This window comes from Salvelinus alpinus, chromosome 6, assembly GCF_045679555.1.
Source record: "Salvelinus alpinus chromosome 6, SLU_Salpinus.1, whole genome shotgun sequence".
Lineage (NCBI taxonomy): Eukaryota > Metazoa > Chordata > Actinopteri > Salmoniformes > Salmonidae > Salvelinus > Salvelinus alpinus.
This window is the reverse complement of record NC_092091.1, coordinates 5,673,337-5,691,236: the sequence shown is the minus strand read 5'-3', so window position 1 is coordinate 5,691,236 and position 17,900 is coordinate 5,673,337. Positions and strand designations below refer to the sequence as shown.

Genomic DNA, 17,900 nt, shown 5'->3' with positions numbered 1-17,900 from the left:
ATTAGATGTACTGTGTCATGTAGACAGCCTGGTCTCATAGACTAGATGTACTGTGTCATGTAGACAGCCTGGTCTCATAGACTAGATGTACTGTGTCATGTAGACAGCCTGGTCTCATAGACTAGATGCACTGTGTCATGTAGACAGCCTGGTCTCATAGACTAGATGTACTGTGTCATGTAGACAGCCTGGTCTCATAGACTAGATGTACTGTGTCATGTAGACAGCCTGGTCTCATAGACTAGATGTACTGTGTCATGTAGACAGCCTGGTCTCATAGACTAGATGTACTGTGTCATGTAGACAGCCTGGTCTCATAGACTAGATGTACTGTGTCACTGTGTGTAGACAGCCTGGTCTCATAGACTAGATGTACTGTGTCATGTAGACAGCCTGGTCTCATAGACTAGATGCACTGTGTCACTGTGTATAGACAGCCTGGTCTCATAGACTAGATGTACTGTGTCACTGTGTATAGACAGCCTGGTCTCATAGACTAGATGTACTGTGTCATGTAGACAGCCTGGTCTCATAGACTAGATGTACTGTGTCATGTACACAGCCAGGTCTCATAGACTAGATGCACTGTGTCATGTAGACAGCCTGGTCTCATAGACTAGATGCACTGTGTCATGTAGACAGCCTGGTCTCATAGACTAGATGTACTGTGTCATGTAGACAGCCTGGTCTCATAGACTAGATGTACTGTGTCATGTAGACAGCCTGGTCTCATAGACTAGATGTACTGTGTCATGTAGACAGCCTGGTCTCATAGACTAGATGTACTGTGTCATGTAGACAGCCTGGTCTCATAGACTAGATGTACTGTGTATAGACAGCCTGGTCTCATAGACTAGATGTACTGTGTCACTGTGTGTAGACAGCCTGGTCTCATAGACTAGGTGTACTGTGTTTAGACAGCCTGGTCTCATAGACTAGATGTACTGTGTCATGTAGACAGCCTGGTCTCATAGACTAGATGCACTGTGTCACTGTGTATAGACAGCCTGGTCTCATAGACTAGATGTACTGTGTCACTGTGTGTAGACAGCCTGGTCTCATAGACTAGGTGTACTGTGTGTAGACAGCCTGGTCTCATAGACTAGATGTACTGTGTCATGTAGACAGCCTGGTCTCATAGACTAGATGCACTGTGTCACTGTGTATAGACAGCCTGGTCTCATAGACTAGATGTACTGTGTCACTGTGTATAGACAGCCTGGTCTCATAGACTAGATGTACTGTGTCACTGTGTATAGACAGCCTGGTCTCATAGACTAGATGTACTGTGTCATGTAGACAGCCTGGTCTCATAGACTAGATGTACTGTGTCATGTACACAGCCTGGTCTCATAGACTAGATGCACTGTGTCATGTAGACAGCCTGGTCTCATAGACTAGATGCACTGTGTCATGTAGACAGCCTGGTCTCATAGACTAGATGTACTGTGTCATGTAGACAGCCTGGTCTCATAGACTAGATGTACTGTGTCATGTAGACAGCCTGGTCTCATAGACTAGATGTACTGTGTCATGTAGACAGCCTGGTCTCATAGACTAGATGTACTGTGTCATGTAGACAGCCTGGTCTCATAGACTAGATGTACTGTGTATAGACAGCCTGGTCTCATAGACTAGATGTACTGTGTCACTGTGTGTAGACAGCCTGGTCTCATAGACTAGATGCACTGTGTCATGTAGACAGCCTGGTCTCGTAGACTAGATGTACTGTGTCATGTAGACAGCCTGGTCTCATAGACTAGATGTACTGTGTATAGACAGCCTGGTCTCATAGACTAGATGTACTGTGTCATGTAGACAGCCTGGTCTCATAGAATAGATGTACTGTGTCATGTAGACAGCCTGGTCTCGTAGACTAGATGTACTGTGTATAGACAGCCTGGTCTCATAGACTAGATGTACTGTGTCATGTAGACAGCCTGGTCTCATAGACTAGATAGCCTGGTCTCATAGACTAGATGTACTGTGTCATGTAGACAGCCTGGTCTCATAGACTAGATAGCCTGGTCTCATAGACTAGATGTACTGTGTCATGTAGACAGCCTGGTCTCATAGACTAGATAGCCTGGTCTCATAGACTAGATGTACTGTGTCATGTAGACAGCCTGGTCTCATAGACTAGATGTACTGTGTGTAGACAGCCTGGTCTCATAGACTAGATGCACTGTATCATGTAGACAGCCTGGTCTCATAGACTATATGTACTGTGTCACTGTGTATAGACAGCCTGGTCTCATAGACTAGATGTACTGTGTCATGTAGACAGCCTGGTCTCATAGACTAGATGTACTGTGTCACTGTGTGTAGACAGCCTGGTCTCATAGACTAGATGTACTGTGTCATGTAGACAGCCTGGTCTCATAGACTAGATGTACTGTGTGTAGACAGCCTGCTCTCATAGACTAGATGTACTGTGTCATGTAGACAGCCTGGTCTCATAGACTAGATGTACTGTGTCACTGTGTATAGACAGCCTGGTCTCATAGACTAGATGTACTGTGTCATGTAGACAGCCTGGTCTCATAGACTAGATGTACTGTGTCATGTAGACAGCCTGGTCTCATAGACTAGATGTACTGTGTCACTGTGTGTAGACAGCCTGGTCTCATAGACTAGATGTACTGTGTCACTGTGTGTAGACAGCCTGGTCTCATAGACTAGATGTACTGTGTCATGTAGACAGCCTGGTCTCATAGACTAGATGTACTGTGTCACTGTGTGTAGACAGCCTGGTCTCATAGACTAGATGTACTGTGTCACTGTGTGTAGACAGCCTGGTCTCATAGACTAGATGTACTGTGTCATGTAGACAGCCTGGTCTCATAGACTAGATAGCCTGGTCTCATAGACTAGATGTACTGTGTCATGTAGACAGCATGGTCTCAGAGACTAGATAGCCTGGTCTCATAGACTAGATGTACTGTGTCATGTAGACAGCCTGGTCTCATAGACTATACGTACTGTGTCATGTAGACAGCCTGGTCTCATAGACTAGATGTACTGTGTCACTGTGTATAGACAGCCTGGTCTCATAGACTAGATGTACTGTGTCATGTAGACAGCCTGGTCTCATAGACTAGATGTACTGTGTGTAGACAGCCTGGTCTCATAGACTAGATGTACTGTGTCATGTAGACAGCCTGGTCTCATAGACTAGATGTACTGTGTCATGTAGACAGCCTGGTCTCATAGACTAGATGTACTGTGTCATGTAGACAGCCTGGTCTCATAGACTAGATGTACTGTGTCACTGTGTATAGACAGCCTGGTCTCATAGACTAGATGCACTGTGTCACTGTGTATAGACAGCCTGGTCTCATAGACTAGATGTACTGTGTCACTGTGTATAGACAGCCTGGTCTCATAGACTAGATGTACTGTGTCACTGTGTATAGACAGCCTGGTCTCATAGACTAGATGTACTGTGTCACTGTGTGTAGACAGCCTGGTCTCATAGACTAGATATACTGTGTCATGTAGACAGCCTGGTCTCATAGACTAGATGTACTGTGTCATGTACACAGCCTGGTCTCATAGACTAGATGCACTGTGTCATGTAGACAGCCTGGTCTCATAGACTAGATGTACTGTGTCATGTAGACAGCCTGGTCTCATAGACTACATGTACTGTGTCATGTAGACAGCCTGGTCTCATAGACTAGATGTACTGTGCCATGTAGACAGCCTGGTCTCATAGACTAGATGTACTGTGTATAGACAGCCTGGTCTCATAGACTAGATGTACTGTGTCACTGTGTATAGACAGCCTGGTCTCATAGACTAGATGTACTGTGTCATGTAGACAGCCTGGTCTCATAGACTAGATGTACTGTGTGTAGACAGCCTGGTCTCATAGACTAGATGTACTGTGTCATGTAGACAGCCTGGTCTCATAGACTAGATGTACTGTGTCATGTAGACAGCCTGGTCTCATAGACTAGATGTACTGTGTCATGTAGACAGCCTGGTCTCATAGACTAGATGTACTGTGTCACTGTGTATAGACAGCCTGGTCTCATAGACTAGATGCACTGTGTCACTGTGTATAGACAGCCTGGTCTCATAGACTAGATGTACTGTGTCACTGTGTATAGACAGCCTGGTCTCATAGACTAGATGTACTGTGTCACTGTGTATAGACAGCCTGGTCTCATAGACTAGATGTACTGTGTCACTGTGTGTAGACAGCCTGGTCTCATAGACTAGATGTACTGTGTCATGTAGACAGCCTGGTCTCATAGACTAGATGTACTGTGTCATGTACACAGCCTGGTCTCATAGACTAGATGCACTGTGTCATGTAGACAGCCTGGTCTCATAGACTAGATGTACTGTGTCATGTAGACAGCCTGGTCTCATAGACTACATGTACTGTGTCATGTAGACAGCCTGGTCTCATAGACTAGATTTACTGTGTCATGTAGACAGCCTGGTCTCATAGACTATATGTACTGTGTCATGTAGACAGCCTGGTCTCATAGACTAGATGTACTGTGTATAGACAGCCTGGTCTCATAGACTAGATGTACTGTGTCACTGTGTGTAGACAGCCTGGTCTCATAGACTAGATGCACTGTGTCATGTAGACAGCCTGGTCTCGTAGACTAGATGTACTGTGTCATGTAGACAGCCTGGTCTCATAGACTAGATGTACTGTGTATAGACAGCCTGGTCTCATAGACTAGATGTACTGTGTCATGTAGACAGCCTGGTCTCATAGACTAGATGTACTGTGTCATGTAGACAGCCTGGTCTCGTAGACTAGATGTACTGTGTATAGACAGCCTGGTCTCATAGACTAGATGTACTGTGTCATGTGGACAGCCTGGTCTCATAGACTAGATAGCCTGGTCTCATAGACTAGATGTACTGTGTCATGTAGACAGCCTGGTCTCATAGACTATATGTACTGTGTCACTGTGTGTAGACAGCCTGGTCTCATAGACTAGATGTACTGTGTGTAGACAGCCTGGTCTCATAGACTAGATGTACTGTGTCATGTAGACAGCCTGGTCTCATAGACTAGATGTACTGTGTCACTGTGTGTAGACATCCTGGTCTCATAGACTAGATGTACTGTGTCATGTAGACAGCCTGGTCTCATAGACTAGATGTACTGTGTCATGTAGACAGCCTGGTCTCATAGACTAGATGTACTGTGTCATGTAGACAGCCTGGTCTCATAGACTAGATGCACTGTGTCACTGTGTATAGACAGCCTGGTCTCATAGACTAGATGCACTGTATCACTGTGTGTAGACAGCCTGGTCTCATAGACTAGATGTACTGTATCACTGTGTGTAGACAGCCTGGTCTCATAGACTAGATGTACTGTATCACTGTGTGTAGACACCCTGGTCTCATAGACTAGATGTACTGTATCACTGTGTGTAGACAGCCTGGTCTCATAGACTAGATGCACTGTATCACTGTGTGTAGACAGCCTGGTCTCATAGACTAGATGTACTGTATCACTGTGTGTAGACAGCCTGGTCTCATAGACTAGATGTACTGTATCACTGTGTGTAGACAGCCTGGTCTCATAGACTAGATGTATTGTGTCACTGTGTGTAGACAGCCTGGTCTCATAGACTAGATGTATTGTGTCACTGTGTGTAGACAGCCTGGTCTCATAGACTAGATGTATTGTGTCACTGTGTGTAGACAGCCTGGTCTCACAGACTAGATGTATTGTGTCACTGTGTGTAGACAGCCTGGTCTCATAGACTAGATGTATTGTGTCACTGTGTGTAGACAGCCTGGTCTCAGACTAGATGTATTGTGTCACTGTGTGTAGACAGCCTGGTCTCATAGACTAGATGTACTGTATCACTGTGTGTAGACAGCCTGGTCTCATAGACTAGATGTACTGTGTCACTGTGTATAGACAGCCTGGTCTCATAGACTAGATGTACTGTATCACTGTGTGTAGACAGCCTGGTCTCATAGACTAGATGTACTGTATCACTGTGTGTAGACAGCCTGGTCTCATAGACTAGATGTATTGTGTCACTGTGTGTAGACAGCCTGGTCTCATAGACTAGATGTATTGTGTCACTGTGTGTAGACAGCCTGGTCTCAGACTAGATGTATTGTGTCACTGTGTGTAGACAGCCTGGTCTCATAGACTAGATGTACTGTATCACTGTGTGTAGACAGCCTGGTCTCATAGACTAGATGTACTGTATCACTGTGTATAGACAGCCTGGTCTCATAGACTAGATGTACTGTATCACTGTGTGTAGACAGCCTGGTCTCATAGACTAGATGTACTGTGTCACTGTGTATAGACAGCCTGGTCTCAGACTAGATGTACTGTATCACTGTGTATAGACAGCCTGGTCTCATAGACTAGATGTACTGTGTCACTGTGTATAGACAGCCTGGTCTCATAGACTAGATGTACTGTGTCACTGTGTATAGACACCCTGGTCTCATAGACTAGATGCACTGTGTCACTGTGTCATGTAGACAGCCTGGTCTCATAGACTAGATGTACTGTATCACTGTGTGTAGACAGCCTGGTCTCATAGACTAGATGTACTGTATCACTGTGTGTAGACAGCCTGGTCTCATAGACTAGATGTACTGTATCACTGTGTGTAGACAGCCTGGTCTCATAGACTAGATGTACTGTATCACTGTGTATAGACAGCCTGGTCTCATAGACTAGATGTACTGTATCACTGTGTGTAGACAGCCTGGTCTCATAGACTAGATGTACTGTATCACTGTGTATAGACAGCCTGGTCTCATAGACTAGATGTACTGTATCACTGTGTGTAGACAGCCTGGTGTCATAGACTAGATGTACTGTGTCACTGTGTATAGACAGCCTGGTCTCATAGACTAGATGTACTGTATCACTGTGTGTAGACAGCCTGGTCTCATAGACTAGATGTACTGTATCACTGTGTGTAGACAGCCTGGTCTCATAGACTAGATGTACTGTGTCACTGTGTGTAGACAGCCTGGTCTCATAGACTAGATGTACTGTGTCACTGTGTATAGACAGCCTGGTCTCATAGACTAGATGTACTGTGTCACTGTGTGTAGACAGCCTGGTCTCATAGACTAGATGTACTGTATCACTGTGTGTAGACAGCCTGGTCTCATAGACTAGATGTACTGTGTCACTGTGTATAGACAGCCTGGTCTCATAGACTAGATGTACTGTGTCACTGTGTGTAGACAGCCTGGTGTCATAGACTAGATGTACTGTATCACTGTGTGTAGACAGCCTGGTCTCATAGACTAGATGTACTGTGTCACTGTGTGTAGACAGCCTGGTCTCATAGACTAGATGTACTGTATCACTGTGTATAGACAGCCTGGTCTCATAGACTAGATGTACTGTGTCACTGTGTGTAGACAGCCTGGTCTCATAGACTAGATGTACTGTGTCACTGTGTATAGACAGCCTGGTCTCATAGACTAGATGTACTGTGTCACTGTGTGTAGACAGCCTGGTCTCATAGACTAGATGTACTGTGTCACTGTGTGTAGACAGCCTGGTCTCATAGACTAGATGTACTGTATCACTGTGTGTAGACAGCCTGGTCTCATAGTAAATGTAAATCCAGGACACTCAGATTAGTATGATATGTTATGTTTGTATGATTACATAAGACAGAAGGTTACTTAAAGGTGCAATATGCAGAAACTGCTCCTCCATTTGCTGGTTGATACAATTCTAATGGTTTGTGACAAAACAAACAGTAATTGTGTAGAGAATCATTATACCATATGAACCCGCTGTGAAATATATTTTATTAAAGCAAAAATATTGTATTTTCATCTGTTCGAAGCTCGTGTACAAAACCGAAAGTAAAAGATGCAGAAAGGAAACTTAAGAACGGGAAGCATAGAAAAAGTGCATATAGAACACATCTACAGCTGATTAGACTTGCTTTAAATTAGAAATTAAAGAGCTTTAACTCAATGTTGGTCGGCCAACAAGTTACGTATTGCAGGGTAAGGCAAAAACATATTGTATGTTTCTAGGCTAAAATATATGAGGTGCTCCGTGTTCCTGCTGATAGCCTTAACCTGGATGCTGGGAAACGTCGTGCCTTGGAGTATGGTATCTATCTTGTAAATCAGATGACAAACCTGCATGGATTAGCAAGAGAAAACATGGTACGTGTTTCTAGACAATTGTAGTCAATACAGCTGCAGTTTACACCAGAGTATACAGGTTCCAGTCCTCTACTAACACTTCACACAACTAATTGTAGTCAAGACAGCTACAGTTTACACCAGAGTATACAGGTTCCAGTCCTCTACTAACACTTCATACAACTAATTGTAGTCAAGACAGCTACAGTTTACACCAGAGTATACAGGTTCCAGTACTCTACTAACACTTCATACAACTAATTGTAGTCAAGACGGCTACAGTTTACACCAGAGTATACAGGTTCCAGTCCTCTACTAACACTTCATACAACTAATTGTAGTCAAGACAGCTACAGTTTACACCAGAGTATACAGGTTCCAGTACTCTACTAACACTTCAGACAACTAATTGTAGTCAAGACGGCTACAGTTTACACCAGAGTATACAGGTTCCAGTCCTCTACTAACACTTCACACAACTAATTGTAGTCAAGACAGCTACAGTTTACACCAGAGTATACAGGTTCCAGTACTCTACTAACACTTCACACAACGAATTGTTGTCTAAATTGAAGACCACGATCATTTTAATGAGATTTTGGTGCTAGCCAGTAATTCAAATGTGCACACAGTCCAGTAAGTTTCCCAAAATCCCCAGTTTTCAAAAATCCTGGATGGAGGATTCCAGATTTCCTGCTTATTCCTTCCTGATTCCGTGAATCTCCCAACCGGGTTTTCAAAGAATGTTGGGAAAGTTACCAGATTTTTGCATCTACCTGGGACAGAACTCACACACGTCTGTATAATAGAACGAGCTCCGTAAGTAACAATGAGATGACAACGGGGACCGACCGGCTCGATTTGGTCTTATGTATCAATATTTGAAATTGTGTTTTTTACATTGGATATAACTAGAGACTCAGAGCTAGAAAATGGTATATCATACACTACAGTTGAGGAACAATGGGAAAGGAATTCTGCTTTGAAAGTTGATCAACTTGTTACATCACTTTTATAAAAATGGCCCTTGAATGTTTTGGTACACCTACCTGAGAGCTCTTTGTCTACCCTCATTCAGCATCGACCCCACCCATCTCTTTAAGGATTCACATGTGAGGCCATGTGCTAAACAGAGTGAGTACAGTACTGTGCTAAACAATCAAAGATGACAAGACTACGTTTATCGACATGTCTGTAGACAGTTGTCGCATTGACATCATGAACATATTTTAGTCTGACATCCATTTTTTTGTTGTCGTTATGAAAAAGTATAAACACAAAAATGACACTGCATAATATTAGCAGCCTGGTGGTCCAAAATAGCGTGACAGGTGTATATTTCCACACTATGAGGTTGGAATGATACTGAGAAATTGGTGGTGGTCCAAAATAGCGTGACAGGTGTATATTTCCACACTATGAGGTTGGAATGATACTGAGAAATTGGTGGTGGTCCAAAATAGCGTGACATGTGTATATTTCAACACTATGAGGTTGGAATGATACTGAGAAATTGGTGGTGGTCCAAAATAGCGTGACAGGTGTATATTTCAACACTATGAGGTTGGAATGATACTGAGAAATTGGTGGTGGTCCAAAATAGCGTGACAGGTGTATATTTCAACACTATGAGGTTGGAATGATTCTGAGAAATTGTGAAAATGATGATACCCTCTTAAAGATCGGACCCTTTTTTTCAATGTTTGTCTAAAATGACATGTCCAAATCTAACTGTCTGTAGCTCAGGACCTGAAGCAGGGATATGCATTTTCTTGATACCATTTACAGCGACGCTTTGAAGTTTGTGGAAATGTGAAATTAATGTCGGAGAATATAACACATTAGATCGGGTAAAAGATAATACAAACCCCAAAAGTTTTTCTTCCCATCTTTGAAATACAAGAGAAAGGTCATAATGTACTATTCCAGGTTAGGCACAATTTAGACTTTGGCCACTAGATGGCAGCAGCGTATGTGCAAAGTTTTAGACTGATCCAATGAACCATTCTGTTCAACATTTTATATCAAGACTGCCCAATTGTGCCTAATTGGTTTATTAATACATTTTCAAGTTTATAACTGTGCACTCTCCTCAAAAAATAGCATGGTATTCTTTCACTGTAACAGCTACTGTAAATTGGAGAGTGCAGTTAGATGAACAATAATGTAAGCTTTCTGCCCATATTAGATATGTCTATGTCCTGGGAAATGTTATTGTTACTTACAACCTCATGCTAATCACATTAGCCTACGTTAGCTCAACCGTCTCGTGGGGGGATACGGATCCTGTAGAGATAATGCCCTTTAAGTGTAACACCAGATCCCAAATGAGTAGATTTCACTAATGTAATCTGTTCACAATGACAGCTTCTCAAGTGTTTTTAATACTTCATTTGTGGAGGTGAAGATTCTTTCAAAACTCATTTTGAGCATTTATTATGAAAGTTAACTGAAGAGGAAAAGTTTATGTTAACCTTTATTCTAATTCTAATAGTCTGTTTATCAAAACATCATGAACATCCTCTGTTGTCTAGACACGGTGCTGTTACAGATACTGCTTGTGTTTGTCATCATGTGACTGCACGGGAAGATTAGAACATGTCACCACCCTTTTCTTTATGTTAGTTTAATGTGAAAACAAGGTTCATTTCATTATAATTCTGAAGACGAATAAAAAACATTTAGGCATTAAAGTAAATACATCGAAGCAAGGTGTTAAGTTGTAAACAGAGTATTAACTCAAACGAATGCAGAGAAAAGCTCAAACCAAATGTATTCTCCCCACTGGATTCTGCATCTATATGCCATAGCTTGCACATAACCAAACAATAATGTATATGTCAAGACAAAGATAGGGGTGTGACTTCTCAGAAATGTTCATCTGTTTCCCAGAACTGCCTGTTGGTCTGTTGTTGAGCGGCTGGTATCACCCTCCCCCCCATTATCCCCCACGTTGTTCCACCTCCGCTTCTGGGAGGAACCAGGCGGGGCCACAGATCAGGTAAGTACAGATTCTTCTCCAGTGACGTCAACGTGATACTACCTCTGTTACACTGAACACGTATCCTAGATCTAGAGGCACTTGATTTACAAGCAGCAGAATGTTCTGTAGGTGTGATGATTGGGGTGATGTGTGTTCCAGATTCCACTGCCAACAAGGAACACAACTGCTCTACACATTGCATTGGTGTCAACCATACTTTAATTCAGTCTAATCCAGCTGACCCCAGTTATACCTGTTGTAAATGTTGTTTTATCATAACAAACTGTCTAAAGTTTCCTGACATATATTTGAGACTTTAACAGTTAAATCAGTATTTCTGATGTTTTCTTGTTTTGTTTGTTCATCATGTTTTGACCTCCAGACTCCTCCATCTCATCCCACCAACTCTGTCAGTCCACCAGGTCTCTCATCCCACCAACTCTGTCAGTCCACCAGGTCTCTCATCCCACCAACTCTGTCAGTCCACCAGGTCTCTCATCCCACCAACTCTGTCAGTCCACCAGGTCTCTCATCCCACCAACTCTGTCAGTCCACCAGGTCTCTCATCCCACCAACTCTGTCAGTCCACCAGGTCTCTCATCCCACCAACTCTGTCAGTCCACCAGGTCTCTCATCCCACCAACTCTGTCAGTCCACCAGGTCCCACAATGCAGCCTCCACACCACTGCAGTAACAGCCATATCTTCCCATCACAAAGCTTCAGTACTATCTCAATGTGTTGTAAGTCCTGTACAGCACTTGGTATTCATCACTGTTGAGACAATGTTACAGCTGATAACATGTAATGACATTTCCAACCTAACCAACCCCCTCTGATTCTTCTCATTCAGGAAGTACCATCCAGGATCCTGTGGCAACGTCAATGTGAAACAGCATTGATCCATGATCACCACCAACCAGGGCTCCACAGTGGTTGCCTTGGACACCCAGTGAAACAGCATTGACCCCTGATCACCACCAACCAGGGCTCCACAGCGGTTGCCTTGGACACCCAGTGAAACCAGAGAGAGCACACCAGGCAGCAGGGAGCACTTTGATGTGATTGGCTGTTCAGCAGGAAGATTCATCTGGCTACACAGAAGGGATGATGGCTCTGACCAATACATTTTTAGTTATGAAAATATTTTATTCAATTCTATTCTACTGATAATTTAATAAATGATGATTTTAAAAAACAAAACAAGTTTTTTGGAAATTATAATTTTATTAATTAAGATATTAACAAACAAATATGATTGATATACCTGGGGCGACAGGGTAGCCTAGTGGTTAGAGCATTGGACTAGTAAGTTATTACATTATAATGACTTATTACAGTAATTATTGGTTTTTACATTATGGATCCATTAATAATACAGCAATCTGTTATAATACATGTAAGAATTTGACTAGTCAAGGTACAATACACAATAACATTTATGGAATGACTAGACTAGTCAAGGTACAATACACAATAACATTTATGGAATGACTAGACTAGTCAAGGTACAATACACAATAACATTTATGGAATGACCAGACTAGTCAAGGTACAATACACAAGAACATTTATGGAATGACCAGACTAGTCAAAGTATATGGAATAACTTGAGCAGTAAATGCATGATACTGACTTGGACTTTCAACATGAGACAGTCATTAGTTTATCAGTCCTGCCTCTAGTGACACATTGGCCCCTTGTCAGTGGCACTAGGAGTGAAGGGCCCGACAGGCATACTGCAAATTATAATGTAATAACCAATAATTACTGTAATAACTCATTATAATGTAATAACCAATAATTACTGTAATAACTCATAATAATGTGATAACCAATAATTACTGTAATAACTCATTATAATGTAATAACACATTATAATGTAATAACTTAAGGTATTATGTAATTTCCCCCCATTTTAGTTAAGTATTAATTTCTTTCTAATTTATTAAGCATTTGCCCCAATTTCAGGTGCAGAATGTTTTAATGCCCAGGTAAATGTGATTTTCCTGTGTTTTTATATATATTTTAACACTATGATGTTGGAATAATACTGTGACATTGAGAAAATGATAATGTCCTTTTAGTGTAACAGCTGTTTGAAAAGACCACTTGACATTTCAGCCTGTTTTGGTGGGATGGAGTTTTGACCTGCAAAATGTGTTAATATACCAGTAAGAAAGAGAGTCCCAGGTGAACACCAGATCCCAAATGAGTGCATTTCACACATTTAATCTGTTCTCTTTGAAATGTTATCAAGTCTGTTTAATACTTCAAATTGTGAAGGTGGAGGACAAAATGGGGGTAAGATTCTTTTAAAACTCATTTTGATTTTTTTTTTATGAAAGTGAACTAAAGAGGTGAAGATTATGTTAACCTAAATTCTAATTACAAAAGTATGTTTATCAAACGATCATGAACATCGTCTGTTGTCTGCCTTGAAACGGTGCTGTTAATTCATAGGGATAGGGGGCAGTGTTTCCACTTTGAACAAATTGCGTGCCCAAACGAAATTTCCTCCTACTCTGTCCCAGAAGGTAATACATGCATATTATTATTACTATTGTATAGAAAACACTCTGACATTTCTAAAACTGTTTGAATTATTTCTGTAAGTATAACAGAACTCATTTGGCAGACAAAAACCTGAGAAGAGGTCAAAACAGGAAATGAGAAGTCGATTTTCAAAACAGTGTCAAATGGAACCCCGTCTAGATATGGCTGAACAAACACTGCCTAGGGCTTCCACTAGATGTCACCGTCTTTAGATTTTAGTCTTATTATTCTACTATAAGGGAGGGGCTCATAGGATCTGTTCTAGTGAGTGGTCGTCAGAATTCTCAGTGAGGATTTGCGCGCGAGGGAGAGAGAGAGCTCTCGTTCCAATGCTCTTTCTTCAGACAATGAAATTCTCCGGTTGGATCCTTATTGATGATTAAAACCTGTTGAGGATAGAGGGTGCTATTTTCACTTTGGGGAAAAATTGTGCCCAATTTAAACAGCCTCGTACTCTATTCTTGCTCGTACAATATGCATATTATTATTACTATTGGATAGAAAACACTCTCAAGTTTCTAAAACCGTTTGAATTATATCTGTGAGTAAAACAGAACTCATTTTGCAGCAAACTTCCTGTCAGAAAGTGAAAAATCTGAAATCGAGGCTCTGTTCCAGGGCCTCCCCATTAATTTGCTTGAAATGTATGACTATACATGTACTTCATACGCCTTCCACTAGATGTCAATAGGCTGTGAGAGGTGGAATGGGGTTTCTAGCTGTATCTATGGTCAAAAGAGAGCTCTTGGAACGACATGACCCCAATTTCCTTTGTTCAGGAAGACGCGGGAAGGACCAGTATTGGTTTCTGAAAAGCTTTCCTTATAGACGGCTAATATCTCCGGCTTTGATTTTATTTGATAAATGTGATAATATCATCGTAAAGTATGTTTTTTCAATATAGTTTTATCAGATTATTGAATTTTTTTCGGGAGTGTTGGCGTGTTCCGTTCTCTGCGTTTGGTGACGATGGACAGCTTAGCGCCACTTGGCAAGTTTTGGTTGCTAAATCAACAGACGAAGAGAACATTCTAAATCCAAACAACGATTGTTCTGGACAAAGGACCCCTTGTACAAGATTCTGATGGAAGCTCACCAAAAGTAGGACCCATTTATGATGTTATTTCGTATATCTGTCGAAAATGTTTACTATTAGTTTCTGCCCAGATTTTGGGCGCTCTCTCGCTATAACGTAAAGTTATTTTTAGAATTCTAACACGGCGATTCCATTAAGAACTAGTGTAACTATCATTTCCTGTACAACATGTGTTTTTTAGTAACGTTTATGATTAGTTATTTGGTCAGAATAGGTGAGTGTCAGAAATATATCCGGAGATTCTGGAAAATAGTTGCTACGTTTTCACAATGTATAACCACGGATTTCAGCTCTAAATATGCACATTTTCGAACAAACCATATATGTATTGTGTAATATGATGTTATAGGACTGTCATCTGATGAAGTTTATGAAGGTTAGTGAAATAATTAATATCTTTTGCTGGTTTTGTCGCTATCGCTACTGTTGCCTTGAATCAATGCTGTTGTGTGGTTGGCTATTGTAGTAAGCTAATATAATGCTATATTTTGTTTTCGCTGTAAAACACTTAAAAAAACGAACGAAAACACGAAACAGTCCCGTGTGGTGCATACAGACACAGACACAGGAACAATCACCCACAAACAAACAGCGAGAACAGCCTACCTTAAACTGTTATGGCTGAAGGGGCAGTATTGAGTAACCTGGAAAGAGGTGCCCATTTCAAACGGCCTCGTACTCAATTCTTGCTCGTACAATATGCATATTATTATTACTATTGGATAGAAAACACTCTCTAGTTTCTAAAACCGTTTTAATTATTTCTCTAAGTGAAACAGAACTCCTTCTGCAGCCCATTTCCTATCCGGAAGTGAGATTTCCGAAAGCGAGGTCTCTCTTCAAGAGCTTGTCTATAAAAGGGCATGTCACTTAGGACTGTAGAAACACGTCATACACCTTCCCCTGGGTGTCAAGCGGAAGTGAGAGCAGAAATGAGTTGATTATCTTGTTCAGAGATTGAATACACCCTCTTGGAATGAGAGGTCCGCCATTATTTTTTTTCTTCCAGAGTGCGAAGTAGGACCTGGAATCACCTTCTGGAAACCCGTCGTTATAGGTGAATACAACCTCCGGCTTAGATTTTTTTTGATACATGTTACAATATCATCCTAAAGTATGTTTTTTCAATATAGTTTTATTATATTATTGAAATTTATTCGGGAGTTTTAGCGTGATGCGTTGTATGACTTTGCTCATGAAGGAGAGGTTAGCGTCGCATGGCCAGTGTGCTTGCTAATTCAAGAGGGAAAGAGTTCGTTCTGAATCCAAACAAAGACGGTTCTGAACAAAGGACCCCTTGTACAACATTCTGATGGAAGATCAACAAAGGTAGGACTCAATTTGGGATGCTATTTCATATATCTGTCGAACTGTGCTATCGCTACCGATTACATGGAATCAGTGCTGTTGTGTGTTAGCTATTGTAGTAAGCTAATATAACGATATAATGTGTTTTCGCTGTAAAACACTTAAAAAATCGGAAATATTGGCTGTATTCACAAGATCTTTGTCTTTCATTTGCTATCCACCATATATTTTTCTGAAATGTTTTATGATGAGTAATTAGGTAGTTGACGTTGGTGTCTGTATTTACTCTGGCTACTCCCGTGCTATTTCTGACTGTAGCTATGATGGTAGCAGTAATGTAAAACTGATTTATAGCTCAAATATGCACATTTTTCGAACAAAACATAGATTTATTGTGTAACATGTTATAGGACTGTCATCTGAGGGAGTTGTTTCTAGGTTAGTTTGGTTGGTTCTAGGTTAGTTAGGTTGGCTTTGTGCATGCTACCTGCATGCTACCTGTGCTGTGAAAAATGTCTGTCCTCTTTTTTATTTGGTGGTGAACTAACATAAATATACGTGGTGTTTTCGCTGTAAAACATTTTAAAAATCGGACATGTTGGCTGGATTCACAAGATGTTTATCTTTCAAATGCTGTATTGGACTTGTTAATGTGTGAAAGTTAAATATAAAAAAAAAATAGATTTTGAATTTCGCGCCCTGCACTTGAGCTGGATGTTGTCATAGGTGTACCGGCCTCGGGCTTGCAGCCCTAACAGGTTTTAAGAGGGTATCATAATTTTCACAATTTCTCAGAATCATTCCAACCTCATAGTGTTGAAATATACACCTGTCACGCTATTTTGGACCACCACCAATTTCTCAGTATCATTCCAACATCATAGTGTGGAAATATACACCTGTCACGCTATTTTGGACCACCAGGCTGCTAATATTATGCAGTGTCATTTTTCTGTTTATACTTTTTCATAACAACAACAAAAAAATGGATGTCAGACTAAAATATGTTCATGATGTCAATGCGACAACTGTCTACAGACATGTCGATAAACGTAGTCTTGTCATCTCTGATTGTTTAGCACAGTACTGTACTCACTCTGTTTAGCACATGGCCTCACATGTGAATCCTTAAAGAGATGGGTGGGGTCGATGCTGAATGAGGGTAGACAAAGAGCTCTCAGGTAGGTGTACCAAAATATTCAAGGACCATTTTTATAAAAGTGGTGTTACAAGTTTATCAACTTTCAAAGCAGAATTACTTTCCCATTGTTCCTCAAATGTAGTGTATGATATACCATTTTCTAGCTCTGAGTCTCTAGTTATATCCAATGTAAAAAACACAATTTCAAATATTGATACATAAGACCAAATCGAGCCGGTCGGTCCCCGTTGTCGTCTCATTGTTACTTAGGGAGCTCTGTGTATTATACAGACGTGGGTGAGTTCTGTCCCAGGTAGATGCAAAGATCTGGTAACTTTCCCAAAATTCTTTGAAAACCCGGTTGGGAGATTCCCGGTATCAAGAAGGAATAAGCAGAAAATCTGGAATCCTCCAAACAGGATTTTTGAAAACTGGGGATTTTGGGAAACTTACTGGACTGTGTGCATGTTTATATTACTGCCTAGCACCAAAATCTCATTCAAATGATCGTGGTCTTCAATTTAGACAACAATTAGTTGTGTGAAGTGTTAGTAGAGGACTGGAACCTGTATACTCTGGTGTAAACTGTAGCTGTCTTGACAACAATTAGTTGTCTGAAGTGTTAGTAGAGTACTGGAACCTGTATACTCTGGTGTAAACTGTAGCCGTCTTGACTACA

The 17,900-nt window shown here is 41.2% G+C and overlaps 1 protein-coding gene and 1 long non-coding RNA gene across 2 annotated transcripts in view; one reads left to right on the top strand and one right to left on the bottom strand.

The window, feature by feature from the left end:
* Nucleotides 1-17,900, bottom strand: part of LOC139577454 (tripartite motif-containing protein 16-like) — a 154,835-nt gene that overhangs the window by 50,342 nt on the left and 86,593 nt on the right. The window lies entirely within an intron of this gene.
* Nucleotides 11,799-12,323, top strand: LOC139577476 (uncharacterized). The gene is made up of 2 exons (XR_011675301.1): nt 11,799-11,863; nt 11,974-12,323. It is a non-coding gene; the product is annotated as an uncharacterized lncRNA (long non-coding RNA).